General features: G+C 45.1%; 1 long non-coding RNA gene and 1 pseudogene across 1 annotated transcript; both read right to left on the bottom strand.

Annotated features, from left to right (window-relative positions):
- Positions 1-1,521: 1,521 nt before the first annotated feature.
- LOC123187696 (tau-cadinol synthase-like) lies at positions 1,522-18,245 on the bottom strand (annotated as a pseudogene).
- LOC123187697 (uncharacterized) lies at positions 3,222-8,866 on the bottom strand. Its single transcript, XR_006494095.1, has 7 exons — positions 7,621-8,866; positions 7,364-7,532; positions 7,140-7,302; positions 4,944-5,039; positions 4,624-4,834; positions 4,205-4,296; positions 3,222-3,706 (listed from the first exon to the last, which is right to left on the bottom strand). It is a non-coding gene; the product is annotated as an uncharacterized lncRNA (long non-coding RNA).
- Positions 18,246-21,452: the final 3,207 nt, after the last annotated feature.

The following is a 21,452-nucleotide window of genomic DNA, read 5'->3' on the forward strand; positions in this document are numbered from 1 at the left end:
AGGTCAAGGGGGGAGGGGGGCGACTTCTAGTGAAAACCGTGCCAAATACGATCATGGCGGACGAGGCGTCTATGCCATCGTTCCCTTCTCGAGGCATCATTGTTGCGGGTTACGGAACCATTCTCGGGATGCTCTGGAGGAAACCCTGGATCTGGGTCTTGTCCTCCTGGATCGGACGACGACGGCATCTTCGGTGCCGTTTTCCCTCCTGGGGGCGTCGTTTTGGAGCAGGTGCTGACTGGAGAGGCCCAAAGGTGGAGCGGCGTTACATCTTCTGCATCGACGACGGCGGATCTCGGCGGCATGGCGTACTGGAGTCTCGGCGTCTGATGCGTGTAGATGGACTCACACAGGAGGAGGACTCTATGTGGCATCATGGTGGCGTCGGCGACAAAGAGGCCTAGCAAGGTCGGTGCATTGATGCCTCCTAAAGATGGGGCAGCGGAAGGTGGCGGCGGCAATGCCTACAGCATGGCATGCGGTGCGCGCTCAACGTCTGTTACAACCGGTTGGTTCTCTAGACTTGCCGGCAGGCAGTTTGGGGAGACCGCCGGATTAGATGGTGCTTTGGCGCGAGGTCAGGCACTTCATGAAGCTTGTCGGCTGAGCTTGTCAAGTAGGTGGCTTTGGGTTCATCAATGTATTTACTTTGTTAGACTCTGTTGAATAAGTTAATAAAAATGGTTGTGTGCATTCTTGGGTGCAAAGGCCGGGGGTTTCAACCTCCCTTTCGGAAAAAGGAATATTCGGCCAAAAGAGACCTATACAATCACTGTTAGGTAGGACCTAGTTTGAAACTGCAGTTTCCTTTTTCACCTTTGCAGTCTGTTTCTCTATGATACTGAAACTGCTCATCCTTTTTGTGGCTCTGAAACTGTAGCTCACACGGTTGAGTCTTCTTATATTTTTCTGCAGGACTATGTGAACAATGTGTAGAGCCAGATAGGCAATGCCCAGTCAATCATTGTTTCCCGAAGGTCGTTTCGATTTTTATCGTTGATTATTTTTAAGCAGCAGTCAGTGTTGTTTTTTGAAGGGTCACAGTCAGTGTTGTCCTATCTAGATCTGTATACAGCAGCTGAAAGTAATGTTTGTCAGCATTAGCTATCCTCTACTTTTCTTTGAGAAATGTTCAGCCATCATAGCAAAATATTTCATTTTTACTTTTTGTTTTGTGTTCAGACAAACTTCGAGCCTAATTTTGCTGATTTCTAGTATAGTCACGGCAGTTGATTTAGTGTCAATGTGCTGATTAGACAGTTCCTTTATATTTTATTCATAGTATTGTTCACAAAATACACACCAAATAATGCACAGTAAGCCTGATAAGAAAACTGAAGCTACGTTTTGGTGCATTTCAAGTAATAGCAAATAATGCAAGCCTTATTGTATTCATTGTAAATTGTTCACAAAAGATAATGATGAAGCCAAGGTGCAGCAGATTGGAAGGATACATCTTTCATTAGCACAGGGTAGCTGGTGCTTGCTTCTGTCCGTGGATGATTTCATGAACAGGCATGTACCACATCCTCATGTCTAGAGCTCAATGGGACTGACAAACAGTCGCTTAATCGTCCCCTCAAGATGGCTGCTGAACGTAAAGGCATCTGTCTTGTCATCATACATGAAGGGCATGCTGATCGTTATATTTGCGACTCGCTGCACCGCCGGGAGCAGCATCTCAGGGAGCTCAATGCGTGCTTGGTTCGTAGTCTTCCATGCATCTTCGATCAGAGACCCTATCTTGGCAATGGCGACCTCACTCGCCACACCGTGCTCACTGATGTAACATTCCACGGAGCTGACCACATCATTTTTGTTCTTCCCACGCTGTGAACAAACAAATGCTTAATCAGGGTAAGGAATACGGCTGGTAATCTTGGAGATTGTAATTTGTACCTTAAATGAAGCAAGATCATTCATGAAACGTGTCACCTCTGCGCAAGCCCTGACGGCATCAGTACAGCCGAGGGCCCATTCCAGTGCCTCCTTGGTTGCAGTATCGCCCATACCCACTAGCAACCCAACACATACCCATGGTCCACCTGAGCACACACCAGATACCTTCACTTGATCATTGAATCTTGGCTTGTGATTCTGATGAAACCATTCGGCTTCTTGGAGATAGTTGCTTGATAATATTTGAAACTACAAGTGAGAAAGTGAAACCGTATTAGTACTTCTGATGAAAGATTTCGATATGTCGGCGTCGTGGATATGAATGTAGACAATTAATATTTGAAATATACATGTGTTTTTCGCTATTATGATATAGAATCGGATTTGCTATCCACTTGGGCTGGGAGTACCTATATCAGTACTGAATTTCTAGTAATACTTTTATCTCATATCGATGTATATGATTTCTAGATCTAAACAGTATTACATATTTGTGCAGAGCATGCTGCATATGTAGCATAAAGTTCTGTGAACTGGAGATCTTCTGATGTGAAAAGTCATCAACTCGGAGAGATATATTTTTTATACATTACCACTATTTTTTTTAAGTCCCAAGTGTGGTAGGTGTTGTGAGAAAAAGGGTAAAATTTGTGACTGAGAGTTACAGAAAGATAACGGAAAAATAAATATAGAAAGTAGCTAGGGAAAATAGTCGTCGTTTGGTTGTGAGATGAGAGTGATATACCGCTTTTGTGCTAAAAGCGACCCGGTACTTCTCATCCGGTTTCAATACGTCCTCAAACTCCTTGAAGGTGCTCATCAGCTTGAGGTAGAACTTCTGTAAGTACTCTGGTAGAAGAGAAATAGCACTCTCCTCCCATCTGCATACAGATTAATTAGCTACACCACTGAATGCAATTTTGTGACTCATGTTTTATTCTCAAGTTAAGAAGATCAAGCAGCTAGTATCATGCTTCATGACAACTCCAACCTTTGTATAGCTTCATTGAGCTGTCTACACTCCACCAAAGTAGCACGGACATCGTAAGTGTCGTCTGTCATTACTATTACTAGTAGAATGCCCGTGCGTTGCTACGGGCCTTGTAAATTATTTGAGTATCTATACTGACAATTCAATGGTTTTTAGTATAAGATAAACTCCAATGAGGCCCTGGTCTTATATTGACAACGGTTTTTTAGTAAGAAGAATATTATAACCCACACATAATGATGCCACATTTGAGAATCCTCCAAAGAGTGTAATCATGCCCATGACATCACGTATGAGTCCATATTGACCAGTCCATGGTTTTTGGTATAAGATAAACTCCAATGAGGTCCCCGTCGTATATTATTCCAAGTGACAACGGTTTTTTAGCAAGAAAAATATTTATTACCCTCACATGATCAGACGCTGCAGCAATCGTCAATCCTTCAAAGAGTGCAATTAATCAAGCCCAGCTGCCGCTACCCTTGCATTGCAGGAATAAAGAAGACATTGTCAAACATTTGTTCTATTTCAGAAATGTGAGTTAATTCTCGCTCATGCTTATTTCCTCCTCGGTGGTTGTCATGTCTCTTCAAACCATCTTCTACTTGAGAATAGAAGTGACATATTTTTCTCCGCCCCTCCTTCCCCTTCATATCTGCTCTCTTCATCTGCACTTTCCTCCTTGGCAGTTGTCCTACCTCTTTAACCCTCTAATTTTGAGAAGACAAGTGACATCTTTTCCTCCACCCCTCATTTCCCTGCACATCGTCCATCTTTCTCTAGAATTGATGTCGCTTCAAAATATCTCATCTCGCTCTACAATCATAAAAGGAACATTATCTTGAAATCATAGGGAAAAAATAATCTAGCATGCTCTCTGTAATAGGAGCAGCACCGCAACCTGGAGCAAGATATTTTTCTATTTTAACAAATTTTATATAAAAAATAATTTTTATATTATCTATTAATGTGTATCTATCCGTACCATAATATTTTTAAATATTATGGAATTAGAGAAATTTACACGTTTTCTCATTCCATTCCCGTGGAGCTGGGCTGGATGAGAAGAAACTCTTATGTCCAGTTTTGCAGTAGTAATAGGACATTAAGCAGTAAAAAAATAGCATATGATATGTGCAAGTGATGTCGAATGTACATAGGTGTAAATCGAAATCAAATTCTGATTGCAGGGCGCCTCTTGTTAGGTAGCCAAAAAGTGGAAAATTGAATTGAACTTGTTTCAAGTGCCCATTTGTTTCAAGGGAACAAAATAACAAGGAAAAAATAGAGGTTGAATGACAGCAAGTGTCTTACTGTTCCTTTCCCTTCTTCAACCACATTGCACTCATCTACTTCATCGCTAATGCAAAAAACCCGGATCAGCAATCAGACCATTCCGTCACAAACTGGTCACAAAGTGTAGTAAAAATAAATAAATTAAATGCAACAATTATATAGGGAAAGCTAACCTGAATACCAACATAGGTACACAGGTAGAAATCAAACTCATAATCTTTGAAATATGTGAACAAAGCAATTTAAGGACACCAAGGTTGAATAAAATAGACCGCGGCAATAGAAAATGAAAAGGCTAATGCACTCAAACAACTACTTCGACCTGAAGATGGAAAGAAACAACTCGTCTAACACACACATACAATAACTGAATACTAATTTATTTTTTAACATGGAATAAAGTGGAAAAATATCTCAGTCAAAAACATAACTCGCACCTGAATAAGCATGGTGAATTAAATATCTTCAGAAGGAGGCCATTCCTTCACACAGTAACGGGCTTCGGGCTTCTGTTCTTCGTTTGACATAGCAAAAAGTCACAAACATGAAACTTACCGCTAGCAAAAGATTGTCCAGATATTTCTTGAGCACACAAATAAATGTGAACTTTAGAAAGTGCTAACATAAGAGCTATCAGGCCAATTTCATCTACAACAAGAACAAGCAAGGGTCAATACATAACAACTATTAGAAGCAAATTATCTTCCATCAGCCATTTGAAATTAACATCAAAATATTAGAAGTTCATGCATCATACATCTTAACCATGGGAAAGATAATGATTACTGCAGGTGCATGCGCATGTGCCAACTGAAGGTGATGCAGACCACCCCATCTTGCTCTCCTATGCTCCCTACAAAACAATCTAGTCAAGAGCAATGCAAAAATATTAAAATGTAAAAAATCAATTTTTGTAGATGATATGTTACAGATCAAACCGATCTTTTTAGGGTTCTAGATGAATCCAACAGTCTAGAGTATATAGCCTGGACTTTTTTTTCTTGCAGAGTGGAGGCGCGGTAGAGGAAATTGACATGATTTTTTTCTAGCGATTCCATATAGGGCAGTTCACTAATTTAACCTGGTCTTCCTCCATCTCCTTCGGGTCGCCTTGTCGTGCTCAGCTATTATCGACAGACCCTTGTACAGGCCGCCACCGCATGTAGTCGTACACCAGAGCCAACACAAGATGGAAGAGTAGAACTGAAATATGAGAGTTGCCGCTGCTGCCCTTAGTCCGGCCGTCGCTCGCTCTCAATCGACCATAACTGCGTTGAACTGACGGGATTTTTGGGTGGGTCGCAGCTGCTGACCTACCAGTGGTGTTGAAATTATAGAAGATGCGTGCATGGCGGCCGGAAACATCCTTGTCTCCGCTAACGACGCTAAGATCGAAGTGTAACTTTTCTTTATTGGAACTGTGTCCCATAGTGATTTCATAAGATTGCACACTCTGCCGGCGGTGCATGTTCTCCTGCTCGCCCGCCTAGGTTTCCCCCGCGCGCGCGCGCGCGAGAGAGAGAGAGAGAGAGAGAGAGAGAGAGAGAGAGAGTACGGAGGTACAAAATAGATGGGTTGACCAGTGTTTCGCATACCGGCTGAAAATCGGTGTATTCTAAAAACAAGTGTAAATATGTCCCAAAACCGACCATCCAAGCACTGAACTCAGTTACAACTGATTTTTTTGTACGGGTGCATGTTTTACAGGTGTTTGGGGCTGAAAACGATGACCCAAGCGCGGCCTTAGCCTCATTAAGCAGGCAATTAGACAATGTTTGTCGACGACATGAATAGTGTAGCAACATGAAATTATATTAAAAACATAAGTCAGCAAGTTGCGGAACATAATTGAAGTGCGTCTACAATAGGTTTAAGCAATGATGAATTGTGATATACCTTGCTTTTAGCCATTAACCTAAGCTATTACTTGGCATGGCAGAAACCTTTTCACTTGTTGTCATTAACACTGATGAAAAGAGACTGAGCCCGTGTATAAAAAGAAAACATTTAGAGAACGAAAGTTCATAGTCCTAAAGTGGAAAGGAGGGAAAATACAAAAATATTATTTAAGCGAAACAACATGATACATATATTTCATCCATGATATTTAAAATATCCTTCATAAGTATCATCCAACACACAACACAAACTGGACGACTCCTACTATCAGAAGGGTAAAAAAAGGCCGGCGTATTAGCTAATGAAATGTCTCTGAGAAAATAAAATTAGAGCAAATGGAAATTAAACACAATAGAAAAAAATATAGAAGTTATTAGGCTATTGAGAAGCAGTGTACTGTATTGTCTAACTCCACAAATTTACCTTTGTTTTACTATTAAGTCCAATGTTAAGTGAACTACTGAGCAATAGTAGAACGGTGGGGCAGAGTGTTGTCATGGAGCAAGGGATGTTTGCAACCATATGAAAAAAAAATCTGAATATCCATTGAGAAAGGATCTAAGGGAGCATGGACAACCTGCGAACAGCAATGCTAGAAGATGCAGTACGAAAGAAGACATGGATCTGAATCGGATAAACTCGCAGCGTGCAACCAATCTCTCCGAATATCTAGATACTGCCTTCCAAACTAAATACTTATAAAAGGAAGATTCAGTAATGGAGAAGAAAAAACATCATTGTATTGCGTGCTTGCATATTTGGTTCGTTGGATCCAGGTGCTGCTCTTAAAACAGAGGATTTGCAAGCATTTAAGGCCTTCTCTCAGTACCAAATTTTAAAGATATACATAACCTTGTGAAAAAATGTTCATCACATTTTTTCTCTTAGATGTTAGATAGATACTAAAATCTAACAAATTTTCATAGATCAATTGCAGTATTCTTCTGTCTAGTATCATTTGTTTGAGCTAATCAATGAATTATAGGTATCGATATTTAAAATGCTGGTTTGAACGTATCAGCATAGCATAGAGACAGAGAAGAAAGGACTTCACCTCAGTCCCCTTATCTTGCCCTTTTCCGATGCTGATTTGGCATCAGCCTCTCTAGCAGACATAGATTCCTTAATCAATAACAGCCTCTCAAGTCTCAAAGTGTGCATACTAATAAAATCCTTCTCGAGTGATTTCCTTGTTGCCATAATCAATCATGAACCTACTGTAGCAACATGAACAGTCAATACATATTAGTAGTCCACACAGAAATAAATATCACATACTCTTTGCCGTCTCTCTCACACATGATGATCACATAATGTTGCTTCTGATAACTGATAGTCTTCTCCCGCAAACAAATATATCTTTACGATTGGGCTGCATATAATTAGGAGAACCTTATGGACCTCAAGGTGGGTGCAGAAAATTTTCAGCTCAATCTACCTTCCATCACTGGCACGACAAAAGAAAAAAAAACGCTTAGCTGTGAATTTCATCGAGCATCTAACATATAATTCAGAGTAAATGTTGAGGACACTACATCATGTATTCAACTCATACAGGGGACCAAGATCCAACACATGATGATCACATAATGTTGCTTCTGATAAGAGACAGTCCTCTCCCTCAAACAAATACATCTTTACGGTTGTGCTGCATACAATTAGGAGAACGTTATGGACCTCAAGGTGGGTGCAGAAATTTATCAGCTCAATCTACCTTCCATCACTGGGAAGACAGAAGAAAAATAATTCTGAATTTCACCGAGCATCTAACAAATAACTCAGAGTAAAGTTTGAGGACACAACATCATGTAATCAAATCGTACAGGGGCCCAAGATGACATTCATGGATAAAAAATATAGTAGTAAGGGTAATCTGTTGGATATTCCTTGTGCGTTCATCGGATCGATGCTGCTCCCAGTTCGTACATGGATCGATGTAGGAGTATGTCCTCATCGGGCACCGCAAGAATTTGCCTCTTGTCACCAATTTATTTGCAGTGTCGTTCTAATCAAGCACTTGTACAGAACATTGCCTCCACCAGGTATCATTTCTCATCTACAATCTATAGATGGAAACCAACCCAAGTTACTGTTGTCGAACACAATCACTTCGCCATGGAATCGCTGGCGTTGATGACCAAAAAAAAATCCGATCAAACACCATTTGATCAAGAAACTTAAAAAGCTACGTACAATCAAAGAAAAAAATGCTACTACCACACAAACCAGGACAGATTCCGATGTGCACCCATTCTCGCGGGAGCCACGCCGAGGAGCCCGGCGTCGTCGGTGTTCCAGCCGGCACCGAGTGGGCCATCCCAAAGCTTTGTATCCACCTCTAGGGAATATGATGGCGGGGGAGAGGTGATGGTCATCGATACTTCACTCCATCACAGACCACAAACAAGGGGATGGCGGGGACGCGAGCAGGCGGTTGGTGATGGTAGAAGAAGACGGTGAGGCGGCGGCGTTGCTCGCGGTCGGTCGAGGAGGAGAGCCTCGGGTACCAGTATTGATTGAGTGGGGGTGGAGGAGATCCAGCAGTGCTGCCGTCGCTCGAGGTCGCCGCCCCGCCGAGATTGGAGGCGCCATCTAGATCGGGGGCAAAGAGACGAGAGGAGGCGGGGTGGGAGGAAAGGCTTGCAGTGGCGGCGAGATTGTACGTCGTAGGTGATCCCATACGGCGGCGGCGAGATCGTACGGTGGAGGCCGCGATCGAGGGGGTCGACCTAGGACAAAATGATAGTTCGAGGGGATGGAGGGGAGCGGTGTTCTATGGGATTTTTTTTCATGCGTGGTGATATGGTTTATTTTGGGAGCTAAGTATGGAAGGGGATCAGTGGGAGAAATAAATCGGAGAGGGAGTTGATCTATTTGAAAGGTGATCTCATGTATATGGTATTATTTCTGAATTCTTAATCATCAAATATTTACATGATTGAATTGAATCGACAACTAATCAAAGCAAACACGAATAAATGGAAGGAGTATCAAACACGATTCGGTTTTAAGTGCGAAAAAGAAAAAATTAACGTGGGAGGGGCGGTGGAAGGTGGGACGAAAATAAACCGGACGAAAATTAACCAGACGAAGACTATTCAACCAACTCGTCCATCTCTACTCCTAATGGATGAGTTGGTTGAATAGTCCCACTACTTTCGTCTGGTTTTTTTTCGTCTGACTTTTTTTCGTCCGGTTTTACTTCGTCCCACCTTCTCTCATTGGTTTTTCTTCCTCCCATTAAAAAAACCAAACCCCATTAAGGAGAGATCTTGTTTCATGGTTCCTTTGGTAGGTGTTGATTCAATTCAATTATGTAAACAATAAGTAATTCAGAATTCAGAAATTACGCCATATATGTGGGATCACCTTCCTAAAATACAGACACGAGATTTTCTCGATAATCTTCCATAATAAAATAATATATTTCTTCATAATAAATCACTAATCACGCGTGCCATGCTTGACAATCACAAGTTTCATATGGGATCACCTTCCTAAAAACCCCACGCTTTGGACCCCCGCCTCCCATCGATCGAATGAAACCCCACCCCTTCGTCCGCCTATCCCGTAAATCTTGCTTCCTTCCTCCGCAGCCTCCTCAAATCCTCCTCGTCTCTCCCCCAAGCTGTTTTGGACGAGGCAGACGCGGCGGCGGCGGATAATGTGCGCATGGTCGGGTGAGTTTTGAACGTGCACATGGTAGGGCGAGCAGAGCAGAACTCGTTGGTGCACCTACTGCCGGCCACGGGCGCGTAGCGCTGCCTCGTGCAGCCATCGTGGACGCACCGGATCGCCTTGCCAGCGCGTTCCTTCCATTCGACGGCCGGGTCCGATCGTGACGGCACCGTGCCGTTCTCGTCGATGCCAGCCACCTCCGACCAGCTACTCGCCAGCCGACAAAACCGCATCATGGGCGGACGTCTCATCCCCGCCATGCCCTACCCGGCCGCGCACTACCATGGTCGTCCTCTTCGACGCGACACGAGATCGTAATCTGCCAAGGCGCCATGTGGGACTCGGAGATCAGCTCTGCCGGGGGCAAGCTCCACTGCGCCGCGCGCTGGCACCAACGTTGCCAGTTCACTGGAGCTTGGAGGAGGCTGTCGCGAAGCTGCTGCCAGCCTGCCACCTCGGCAGACTATACCTAGGCAGAACGAAAATGGGTCCGGCCGGTGCTCTGGACTTAGAGGAGGAGGAGGAGCATGGTGGAGGACGCGCAAGGCTTGTGCTTCACCCAGATTGTGTACCATTGGTATTATTCCAGTCATCTACTTAGTTGAGGAGCATGTGAGCTCTAAAACAACTTTTCTCTTAGGTATCGATTCTCGTTTTTGTACTTAATTAACAAGCTACAGGACTGCAACGTATGGTGGGCATCCTCATGGGAGGGCTGGGAGTGTTGGACTGGAGCCTCGCTCCATGACGTACGCTCTCGCCAGAGTACTCTCCTTGGCCTCTTCTATATACACAGATATACTTGATGAAGCTTTTCGTCAATTGCAAACTATGCGTAGTTCAGTACTCAATAGTGATCACTCTGTATTGTTGATTCTGATTCAGAAAGGTAGGTTTCAGAAAAATAGTGAACACTCTGTATTGTAAGAGCCATGCTAATTCAAGTCAAAGGTGTGTTGACAAGTTAATTTTAGCCTGTATAAGATGGAAGTATCTCGAAGATAAATTTCATAGCTGATGTTCCTCTCATACATAGCAGGATGTGGATCTACCTCCTTTGTCAACGACTCCCATTATGTCTAGGCAAGTAGTTATTAGTAAAATTATGGCGCATGTATGTTTGTTACTTTCAGTTGTTATGCATCTACGCTAGATTTAGAGGATACCCTTTTTTAATTAATTTTTTTTGGAAGCTTCTATGTTCAATAGAGTCCTTGCAACTTATGTCGTTATGGGTACAAACTTATTTTTTTTCTCTGAAACTCAAATATATACTTCTTTTGTGGGCTTACAACATTAGAGAGAGTTCATGGATTCCAATTCGGTGACAGCACATATTATGAATTTAATAAGAAGATATGGGATGGTTTCACAGGAAGATTATCCAAGGTGGGTATTTGCATTTGTATGTGGAACAGTGTCGCTCCAGCAAGGTTCTGTTTCACGTAATCTTCAGAATATTATAAATCACACATCCGTTCTTGAGCAATGTTTTACTTGTTGAACTCTAGCAGCGGTTTTTCTTGATACATAGAGCAAACGGGTTTTTAATCTATTGTCCAGAATTGAATGTATCATTTTTCCTCATTGTGAACTTGTGTAGAGGGTGGTCAGAGAATATGTAATTATATTGGGGTGTTTCTTTTTCATCTTAGGTATTGAAGGATACAATGAGTTGACCAGTTATGATTCCCTTCAATCCGTCAAATACATATTTCAATACATCACTATTTTTTTTTCTAGAAGAGCCATGGCTTTAATTCTTGATGATGCGTTGGCGGCTTCATTTATAGTTCCGTTCGATAGAGGATCACAACCAGCCAACAAGTTTTTTATTTTGTTTTTGGCCTCTAACAAGTTAGCCTAACCAATCAATCATAAACAACATCCTGCATCCATAGTACATTGTCGCTGTCAAGTTTGTATCTTGCATAGTAACATCACTCTTATTCTTAAGAATTCGTACAGTAGACAATGGCGTTTACAGTTTGCACTTCTCAGATATTAGAATAGCTACAATAAGCTTATATTAAGTTGTCATGTGAGCTTGATTCGTTCATTGGGTGTGTGCTTTAAATTTTCTCTTTGTATAGATTTTTGTTTATTACGTTTTAGCTGGTTTTCCCTGATAACTCCGAACATTTTGAATGTTGTATTTAGCTGACGGGTCCAACTTGTGTTGAAGGGAAACTCAAGGTTCCAACATGATATGCCCTCTCTTTCATTGGGTTTATTGGAGCGTAGAATTGGTAAATTTTGTGACATCAAGGCAGTTTTTGGTGTAGGAGATAGAAAGTGAGGGGATTTTTTCTTGCTCTTCTCACGGGTACATAAATTTGTATCACAAATCAGGCATGTGCGCGCGAGGGAGGGAAGAGGAGAGAAACATTGACATTTTTCATGCTTTGGAAGAACATTTCTATTCATAGTTTTCTTTTTCCGTGGCCACACATGAGTGTCATGCCATCATGGTAGAGCCCGGATGAAGGGTAAGTCCAATATAGAACCAGGAGGTAGTAGCACTAAGACAAGAGGATGATTGTCGCCCTTGTCCCATGTTGCAAGCATGCCACAATGTTGTCGGTCATTGGCTCACTTAGAACATGAGTTAATGTACTTTGTGATAAGAGTGAGGGTTGAGAGTGAGCCGAATGTGGATTGGGATTGGTCGAATCAATTACGACTGTCTAAGTGGAATAATATCCCTACTTTAGAAAATGTGGCAAATTGCATTTCATTAGAGATGCCATATGTAGCAAACTGCATGAGCGGGCGGTTCATATTTTTTTCATCAACACGTACAATTGATTGGTTAGGATAGAAGGATAAATGCATTGGTTTGGTTGCTTCAAGAGTTAATAACGGGCAGGGTATGTATCAATTGCATGCCCAACAACAGACACCATTTTTTTCGTCGCAATGCATGACATTGTACGTTATGGTACAATGTGACAATGCTTCAAGAGACATCAGATCCTTCTTCTTAGCTTGGGGGCGTCATGAGCAGCACACCCCCCCCCCCCTGATGGCGGTGGTGAATAGACACAAACACATGGAGAGGTGATCATGGTGGAAAGCAGGGCGGTTGGCGGGGGACTCATCCTTGGCGTTCCGCGGGTAAGTACGGTTTGAAGGAGAGAAGGCGCCATGGTGAAGATGAGCTGGGTCACATCAGGTTTTAGAGGAGAGGGCTCCAACGAGAAATGCCCCGCTGCATCAGGAAATGAGTGAGAAGGGGAGGGTCCGGCAGGAAAAAGGAAAAGTGCGTCATGGGGTGGGGTTTTTGTGTTGGGACTACGTGTTCAAGATAACATGACATATAGTCCGGGCAATCACATTTATCCCCATATGGGCTGGATTTGGGGAGCCCGGACTATCCAGTTGGTTATTGAGAGCCTGCATGGCGCCCGTTTAATGCCCGAACACGCCCGGACATTTGAGAGAGAAATGAGCTTCGACCTTGGAGACGACCTTAATTTGTTTTATTTATTTATATGAATTATAGCCCGTAGCAACGCACGGGCATTCTACTAGTTAGGAGTAGATATTGCGATTATCTTGGCAAGAATCGTCCTTGCACGTGTATACTCTTTCTCATAGTATGCTGTATACGCCCAGAAGTAGCACTCAACCACACGATCCCGCGAGTAGTTTAGCCCCACTTCTCTGTAAAGATTTTTCCACCATCTGAAAGTGAGTTTGTTGTTAGTGTTCTGTAAAAACGATATTGCTGCTAGGTTCAATTTATGAGAAGTATGACTGAAAGTTATCTTTTGTTCCGGAAAAATGCGAAAGGATCAGCATCCTAATATCAAGAACTTGATTTTTATCTATTCTTTAATGCCAGAATTTGATCATAGATTTAACTGACAAAATGTTAATGCATGTCATCAGAACTTATGTCGCTGGATTCGTATTTGGACATGGTTTCCAATGATACTATTTTTTATGACATGCATTAACATTTTGTTAATTCAATCCATGGTCAAAATTTGACACAAAATACTAAAGGGACCAATAAATCAGGACGGAGGTAGTATATGTTACCTAGAGAGAGCCTTGAGCTCCTTCAAGTGGAGACGTTGCAGAAGGTTAAAATCCAGTTTGGCGAACTCCAAAATGGAGGTGTTGTGCGGCGGCTCTTCTTTGTACTCTGACATATAATGCAGCACCTCTACTCTCTTCAAGGTCCTTGGCAGCGGCAAGTCACTACCAGAAAAACTAGGGTTGCCGACGGCCAAATCTATGCCGACGGCCCCCGTCGGCATCTATGGACCTATGCCGACGGCCAAGGATAGGCCGTAGGCGTAGAATAGCCGTCGACATGGGCCGTCAGCATAGAAGAGGCCGTCGGGACCGCCCGAGCTACGCCTACGGGGCCCGTCGGCATAGGATAGGCCGTCGGCATAGCCCGGGCCCACCTGCCCGGTCAGCGCTGACCATTTGACAGCGTTGATCCTACGCCGACGGCCGGTAACGGCAGCCGTCGGCATATCTATGGCAGAGGTATGCCTACGCCGCAGCCGTCGGCATAGGCCCCTCTGCCATGTCAACGATCCGTGTGCCACACCACGTCATCGATCTGTGTGTGCACAAATATGCCGACGGCCTTGCCGTCGACATATGTTTACTTTACTTAATTTTTTATTTTTACTTTGGTTATCTGTGGCAGAGGTATGCCTACGGCACAGCCGTCGGCATAGGCCCCTTCGCCACGTCATCGATCCGTGTGCCACGCCACGTCATCGATCCGTGGGACAACCTCCGTCATCGATCCGTGTATTTTACTTTATTTTTTTTATTTTTACTTTGTTTTGTTATTTTTACTTTATTTTATTTTTTGCTTTTGCATAAGATAATTATGCCTTATCTAAAAAAACATACCCGATGGTATATCGATTGCCCCCCGTTAAGAACTTCGCTATCGCCGTGTCACGGAGGGGGGAAACGGTCGACACGGAAGGAATTCTGGTTGGTGGGGGGATTCGGGGTGTAGCTATGTCACCGAAACATCGCACGGGTCCCGATGCATATGTGAAAGTGTTCATGCATGCGTAGACGCCCGTCTTGGGGCTCCGGGGTGTGCCCCCCCTCACGGACGGCGCTGCCGCCGGCACCTGGAGGGGGGAAACGGACGCGTGGGGTCTACACGGAGGGGATCTTGCTGTGAGTCTGACCCGGATGTTGCTCCAAAGTGTTTCTATGGGCTGACCTAACACAATCGGGTAGGGAGGTCCACTGACTAACCCCATTAAACATTCTTCTTCTTCTATTTACCATCACTTTTTTATGTATGACTAACCTCTGTTTGGTGGTGCAGGAGGAGAAACTGAAGCGGCCGCTCTCACACATACAGGCGTGGGAGATCGCCCATACGCGGAAGGACCCCAAGCCTGGCGAGACCAAGTACTACGGCAAGAAGACCGCAGGGAGGAAGAAGGCCTACTCCGAAGCGTATCTAAAGTTACATCCTGACACACCTGACCCCATTGCGGTGCCTCTGGACGACATGGTGGTGGTGAGGATGGGGCCCAAGGAGCACGGTCGGGAGGCGGTTCTCGATGCTGTGATCACTCCTAGTATCTCCTACACACAGCTTCGTCGGATCGACCCGAGCCTGAGCCAGCGCACGAACCAGCCAGTGACCAGTACACAGTCCCTCTTTTAGGAGCAACAATCTGTAAGTATTTTCCCTCTTATCTTCATTGCTCACTTTATTTTCCGCATTTAGTAGTTTTATGAGTTCCATCATGTCATACCGTAGGCCTACCTGGAGTACACACGCCAGGAGACCATGGCGTGGCATCAGAGGCTTTATGAACACCAAGTGCAGAGGGATAGCCAGATGCAGTAGGCTTTTCAGGATATAGCGGCCGACAGGTGTCCTCACTTCCCTCCAGCACAATGCCCTCCAGCACAACCAGTGCTGAAGAGCTTTGAGGAGTTTGTGGCACAGAACGCTGGCCCCTCGCCGGTTAGTTCATCCCCAATCTATTCACCCAAATCATGTCATGCCTTTCAACACAGTCATATATCCCGTGCATATGTCTTTTCAACATCCAGGGAACAGGTGGATCTACCGTTGGCGGTGGTTTTCGCAGCACTCCGGAGACACGAAGCCCGACCACTCCGATCCACGGAGGCGGAGGCGGAGGTGGAGGCGGAGGCGGTCTTGGCGGTAGCGCTGCCGCTAGCAGTGACGACCTGGGCTTCGGCCGTTTTGGCGGTGACGACCTCCGCGGTGCTCGATGATCCTTGTGTGTGGTGATGATGCTTGAGATGACTTGTGTGTGGTGATGATCATTTAGATGACTTGTGTGCTTCTCTATATGCTTATGCTTATGTTGGTTGTGATGATGTTCATTTAGAGACTTGTGTGTGATGATGCTTATGCATATATTGTTGTGATGGTGCCGGATGATATCCCGTTGTGTTTTATATGTCTATCCCATCATATATATCTGCTGATATGTGCTGCTATTTGAATTGAATTGATTTGAAAACAAACAGAAAAAAGAAAAAAAAAAGCAAAAGCAAACTATGCCGACGGCTAGGCCGTCGGCATAGGGCTAGCGTGAGCTCCTAGTAGCTGACACGTGGCACCTATGCCGACGGCCTAGCCGTCGGCTTAGTTTAAAAACTGTGCCGACGGCTAGACCGTCGGCATAGGCGCCCACGTGTCAGCTACTGGGAGCTCTGTATGAAGGACTATGCCGACTGCCTGGCCGTCGGCTTAGTTTCAAACTATGCCGACGGCCCAGCCCTGGTCCACGAGCAGCGGCTAGTCGCCACGTGGCACACCTATGCCGACGGTCGAGCCGTCGGCATAGTTTTTGACTAAGCCGACGGCTAGGCCGTCGGCATAGGGGTGCCACATGGCGACCAGTCGCTGGGCAGACTTGACGGCGGCCGCCGTTAGGCGTGATAGTTGCCGACGGCCGGGGCCGTCGGCATAGATGTACGGTCCCCGTCGGCGTATCATATATGCCGACGGCCTCCCTGGCTATGCCGACGCATATGTTGCCGACGGCCCTATGCCGACGGGGGCCGTCGGCATAGGTCTATCCCGACGGGACTCAGGCCTATGCCGACGGCCCTGGCCGTCGGCATAGGGGGCGATTCCGGTAGTGAGTGAAGGGCGCGCCTGACTTGCTCTGCCAATGGGTAATCAAGCTTACCTTCCATCGATTCGAGGTGTCGCCTCGCAAATGAGATGCTTTCTTCAAGCTCTGTCTCCCCATGGATAAAAAGGTATGCTGCATTGTATAGACTTAATAGCCCCCTTGGGTCGTTAGTTACGGTAACATGGAAGGCCCCATGTTCGTCTTTGAACTTGCTGAATACATCTGCAAGAAGAGATACATGTTACATCTTATGAGCATATATGGGCAGCATTGGTGATTCTCTCTTCTTAATTGCATGCATACGTTTTGTAGTTTTCTTAAAACAAGCAACACATCAGTATTCCAGACCAAACTGCTTTTACGTGACATGATGTGAATTTTAAGCATGTAGTGTTTCTGCGTATTTGTAATTGCATCAAGCGAAAAACTCGAAGTTTGACAACGGCTACTTACATAAAACAAGAAACTTTTATGGACAATACAATATTTCAGGAGGTTGGGTTATTAGTGAATACCTGGAGACACCCAAAAGCCTTGCTGCCTCAGTATGCGGAACCGAAGGGCGACATGATGAAGGCTGGAGCTATTGAATTCACCAGCATGAGTGCTTCTTAATGTGGAGTCAATTTGTTCATGAAAATGATGATCTACGCTTAGGTGTTGTAGTGTGTCTACAAGGTTCAGTTGCTCAACTATGGTACCGCATGAAAATAACCCGATTATTTTCTCCTTCAGTTGATTGGACCTCTCCGTCATCCTTTCCTCTGACATCTACATGGCATTACCAAAATATATGTTACGCAGTGTTAACTGAAACCATGTCCATGGTGAAATTTATTTAACCATGTGACAAGGGGAGAAAATAATAGTGTTAGAAGGAAAGATTGTTCTTGGCTAAAGTTGCAGCCATTAGATGTTAGCTATTCTGCAAACAGGAAAACAGACCGTGACATGTTTAAATATAAATAGAAACTGCAAAGGGAAACAAGAAAAAAAAAAGAAACATGAGATGATAGTTCCAAGTTTGTAACATCAAAATCTCCGGAAGAGGGGTTTGAATGCAATCTTGAAGTTTTATCGGTCTATCGAAACAAAACTGAAAGCCAATAAACAAACAGAATCCAGGCATATATCTCAACAATGGCTCCAGAGTCCAGACCAGGTAATTACTTTAGGTCGGGCCATAAAACCGAAGGAAAAACACGCAGACTGAAAAAATGTACTGCTCCCGGACGCTGTTATTACTGCTGTAACAAGAGAAAGCATGCCTGCAGTAACGGTTCTGGATTGTAGTTGATGAAGAAGTCACCCCAGACCGTGGGATGAAACACAGGCGCGGTAGCATCATGAGACGCCATGATAAAATGTGTAGTCTGGTGATTGTTGTAGTGGTGTGGCTTTGAGAAAACCTGGAGCGGTCGACGGCCTTATATACACAGCGTGGCTTTGAGAAGACCTGAAAAGCTGGTCTTTCGTGTTCACATGCTACTCACCTGCAAGGAGAGGAACAGATCTTGTTCCTTGCGTTACCTTCTCCATGGCGACCAGGGGCACTAACCCTAGCCCCCGCCGCCACCACCACCTCCTCCTTCCCGTGCCCCCCTGCCCCCCTCGCCGTCCCTAGAGGTGGCCATAGGGAAAACCCGTGCACCGCCGGTAAAGGGTACGACGGGGATCTCGCGTCCGTGGCGCGAGATCTTCCTACAACGGCTGCTCCTCTCGGTAGCACGGCGTTGGTCCGGTGACAACGTGGGGACGTAAGACTCGGCGGAGATCTACGGCGCAAGGCCCCCCGGGGCAGCGGCTCCGATCACCACGGCGGCGTCCCTTTCATCGGGGATGACAGGCCAATAGGTGGCTTCATGTGGCGGTGCCTAGAGGCGGCGTCGAGGGCGAGGTGCGTCCGCCGGTGAAAACCTCGCCGACTTCGGTCATGGCGGATGATGGTAGTGTATTTACGTCATTTGCTTGTTGGAGATGTCGTTGTTGTAACTGTCATCTTCCCGTCATGCTGCTCTGGAGAAGTCCTAGATCCGGGTTTCTTAGATCGTACGATGGCAACAATGTGGCGTCGTACATTTTTTGGAGCATGTGATGGCTGGATGGGTCCTGAGGTGGAGCAGCGTGGTCTTCCGAGTCGAAGACAGTTAGTCTTAGCGGCGCGGTGTAGCTGGTCTCGGCGGTGGACTCTTGGTGATGGACGAGTGCAGGGCAATGACGTTGTCTGGTGTCGACGACGGGCCTGGCAAGATCATTTCATTGATCCATGTACCGAAGATGGGTTCACCAAAGACAGTGATGACGACTTCTGAAGCATGCGCATGCGCTATGTGCGAAGGGTCTGCTGGACCGGTGCTCCGATTTTAGATGGTATGTGCAGGGGTGAGATTAGGGCAAGGCCATGAACATGACCATCATTATCATTAAGTTTGTAGGAGTGATTTTTGTTGTCTAGAAAGTGGATTCGAAAGGATCAATGTTTTATTTTATACCGCATTATTGAATAATAAAATAATTTGACTGTAACATTGTATGATGCAGAGGGCGGAGCTCAACCTCCTTTTCTAAAACAAACACAGCATGCCCGTGCAGGTCTTTGAACGGGCAGGCGCCATCCAATGTTTTCTTTTTCAAAAGTGGTCAGCTAGGATTATACACCTACACGTCAGATCCAATTTAGTGGAAATTGCACAAACCACCAACTATTGATATTGATTTTGCACAAATCACCCATTATATAGGTGTTTTTGGGGGAAAACTTTCAATCTATTCATTTTCAATCATGGCAGTACAACCAACACTAGAAATAAAAATTACATCCAGATCCGTAGGCCACCTAGCGACGACTACAAGCACTGAAGCGAGTCGAAGGCGCGCCACCGTCATGGCCGCAACACTACTTGTTGCAGTAGACAGTTGGAAAGTCGTCGTGCTAAGGCCCCATAGTACCAGCATCCCAGAACAGCAACCGCCGCCGATGAAGAATAACGTAGGTCGGAAGGACCCAAACCGAAGACACACAAACGTAGATGAACAACGACGAGATCCGAGCAAATCCACCAAAGATAGATCCGCCAGAGACACACCCCCACACGCCCACCAACAATGCTAGACGCACCGCCAAAACGGGGGGCTAGGCGGGGAGACCTTTATTCCATCTTCAGGGAGCCGCCGCTATCTCGCCTTCTTAAGCAGGACACAAACCCTAACAAGATTGAAAAAACGACTAAAAACGGAGCCCTCCCGCCGGCCCTTGCCAAGATCCACCGCGCCTCTATGGCCCTAGGGCCACCGGAGACGAGGTGGACCTGCGCCGACGCCGGCGAGAGGCACGAACCCTTACTTTCTTTCTTGGAGGAGGAGGCTGGAGTGATATTACTCAATACCCATTATATAGATTTGTTGCATATAACACCATATATTGATGTAATTCGTTGCAATCGTGTTTAATCCAACATTCAGGTATGTTGACATGATTTTCAACAAGTGTATTCTGCTTGTAAGTGCACACATTAACAAGAAAGAAAAATCTGCTTGTAAGTGCACCCATGGGAAAAGGAAAAAAAATACTGGACACATCAGCGGACCAACTAAAACTTTCAATATCTTCGAAACGCTTAGTCCAATTTAGCTTTTCTTGATTAGTTGAGTAAATGTACATTCTACCGAGTTTTTTCACATTTTTGTAAACATGTTTAATTTTGAACATGTGGTAGATTTTTTTTGCCAACATGCACTTACATGTCAGACCCACCCATTAGAAATCACATCAGCCTATGTAAACACTGGATTAGACCTATCTCCAACAGATGACACCAATATGTGTTATTCTGTGCAACAAACTCGTATGGTAGGTAAAATAAGCATTAATAGTTGGTGGTTTGTGTAATTTTGTTTCCAATTTAATTCGCGTCACCATTGAGACTTTGGGAGAAGACGAGCCTAATTGTCAATGGCGTCTGACATAATTCCAACGAACACAACCTTGCCGAGCATGCCCTTGGTCATCTTGAACGAATCCGTCGTGTCGTGCGCGTACCTCCGTGTAACTTGCACTTGAAGTGTTGCCACGAGGTGAGCTCAGGTGGTGGTTCAGAAGCTGCAAGTCCAGTCTTCTTTCCCCATCACGGTCACTACTCATGAAAACTAGGGTCCCAATATTGCATTTTACGCCTATGCCTCCGTGTAGACCGACGCACATATGATATCCGCGTTCGTAATGAGTAATGACTAATGACCAATTAATTAATTTAGCTAGACCGCGCGAGCTGGTTCTGAAAGCGTGAAAAGTAGTGATCCGGCCGTTCATGCATGCATGGCAGCCGCGCTCTCGTCGTCGGCGTGACGACCGATGGACGACGTCCGGCTGCTGGTAAGCTGACAGCCATGGCTGACCGGCCCGATCGATAGTGAAGTAAGAACAGAGACCTTTTCTGGCTGCGTAGGAACCTGCTCTCCTCCAACGACGTCAAGTTGTACATGGAGGTATGGCCTAGCTGGTCATTAATTACGACATAGCAGCCGCGTGATGTTCCGGTCAGAGTTTCGGCGAAAATACCTTGAGC

The sequence above is a fragment of the Triticum aestivum genome, chromosome 2A (genome assembly GCF_018294505.1).
Source record: "Triticum aestivum cultivar Chinese Spring chromosome 2A, IWGSC CS RefSeq v2.1, whole genome shotgun sequence".
Lineage (NCBI taxonomy): Eukaryota > Viridiplantae > Streptophyta > Magnoliopsida > Poales > Poaceae > Triticum > Triticum aestivum.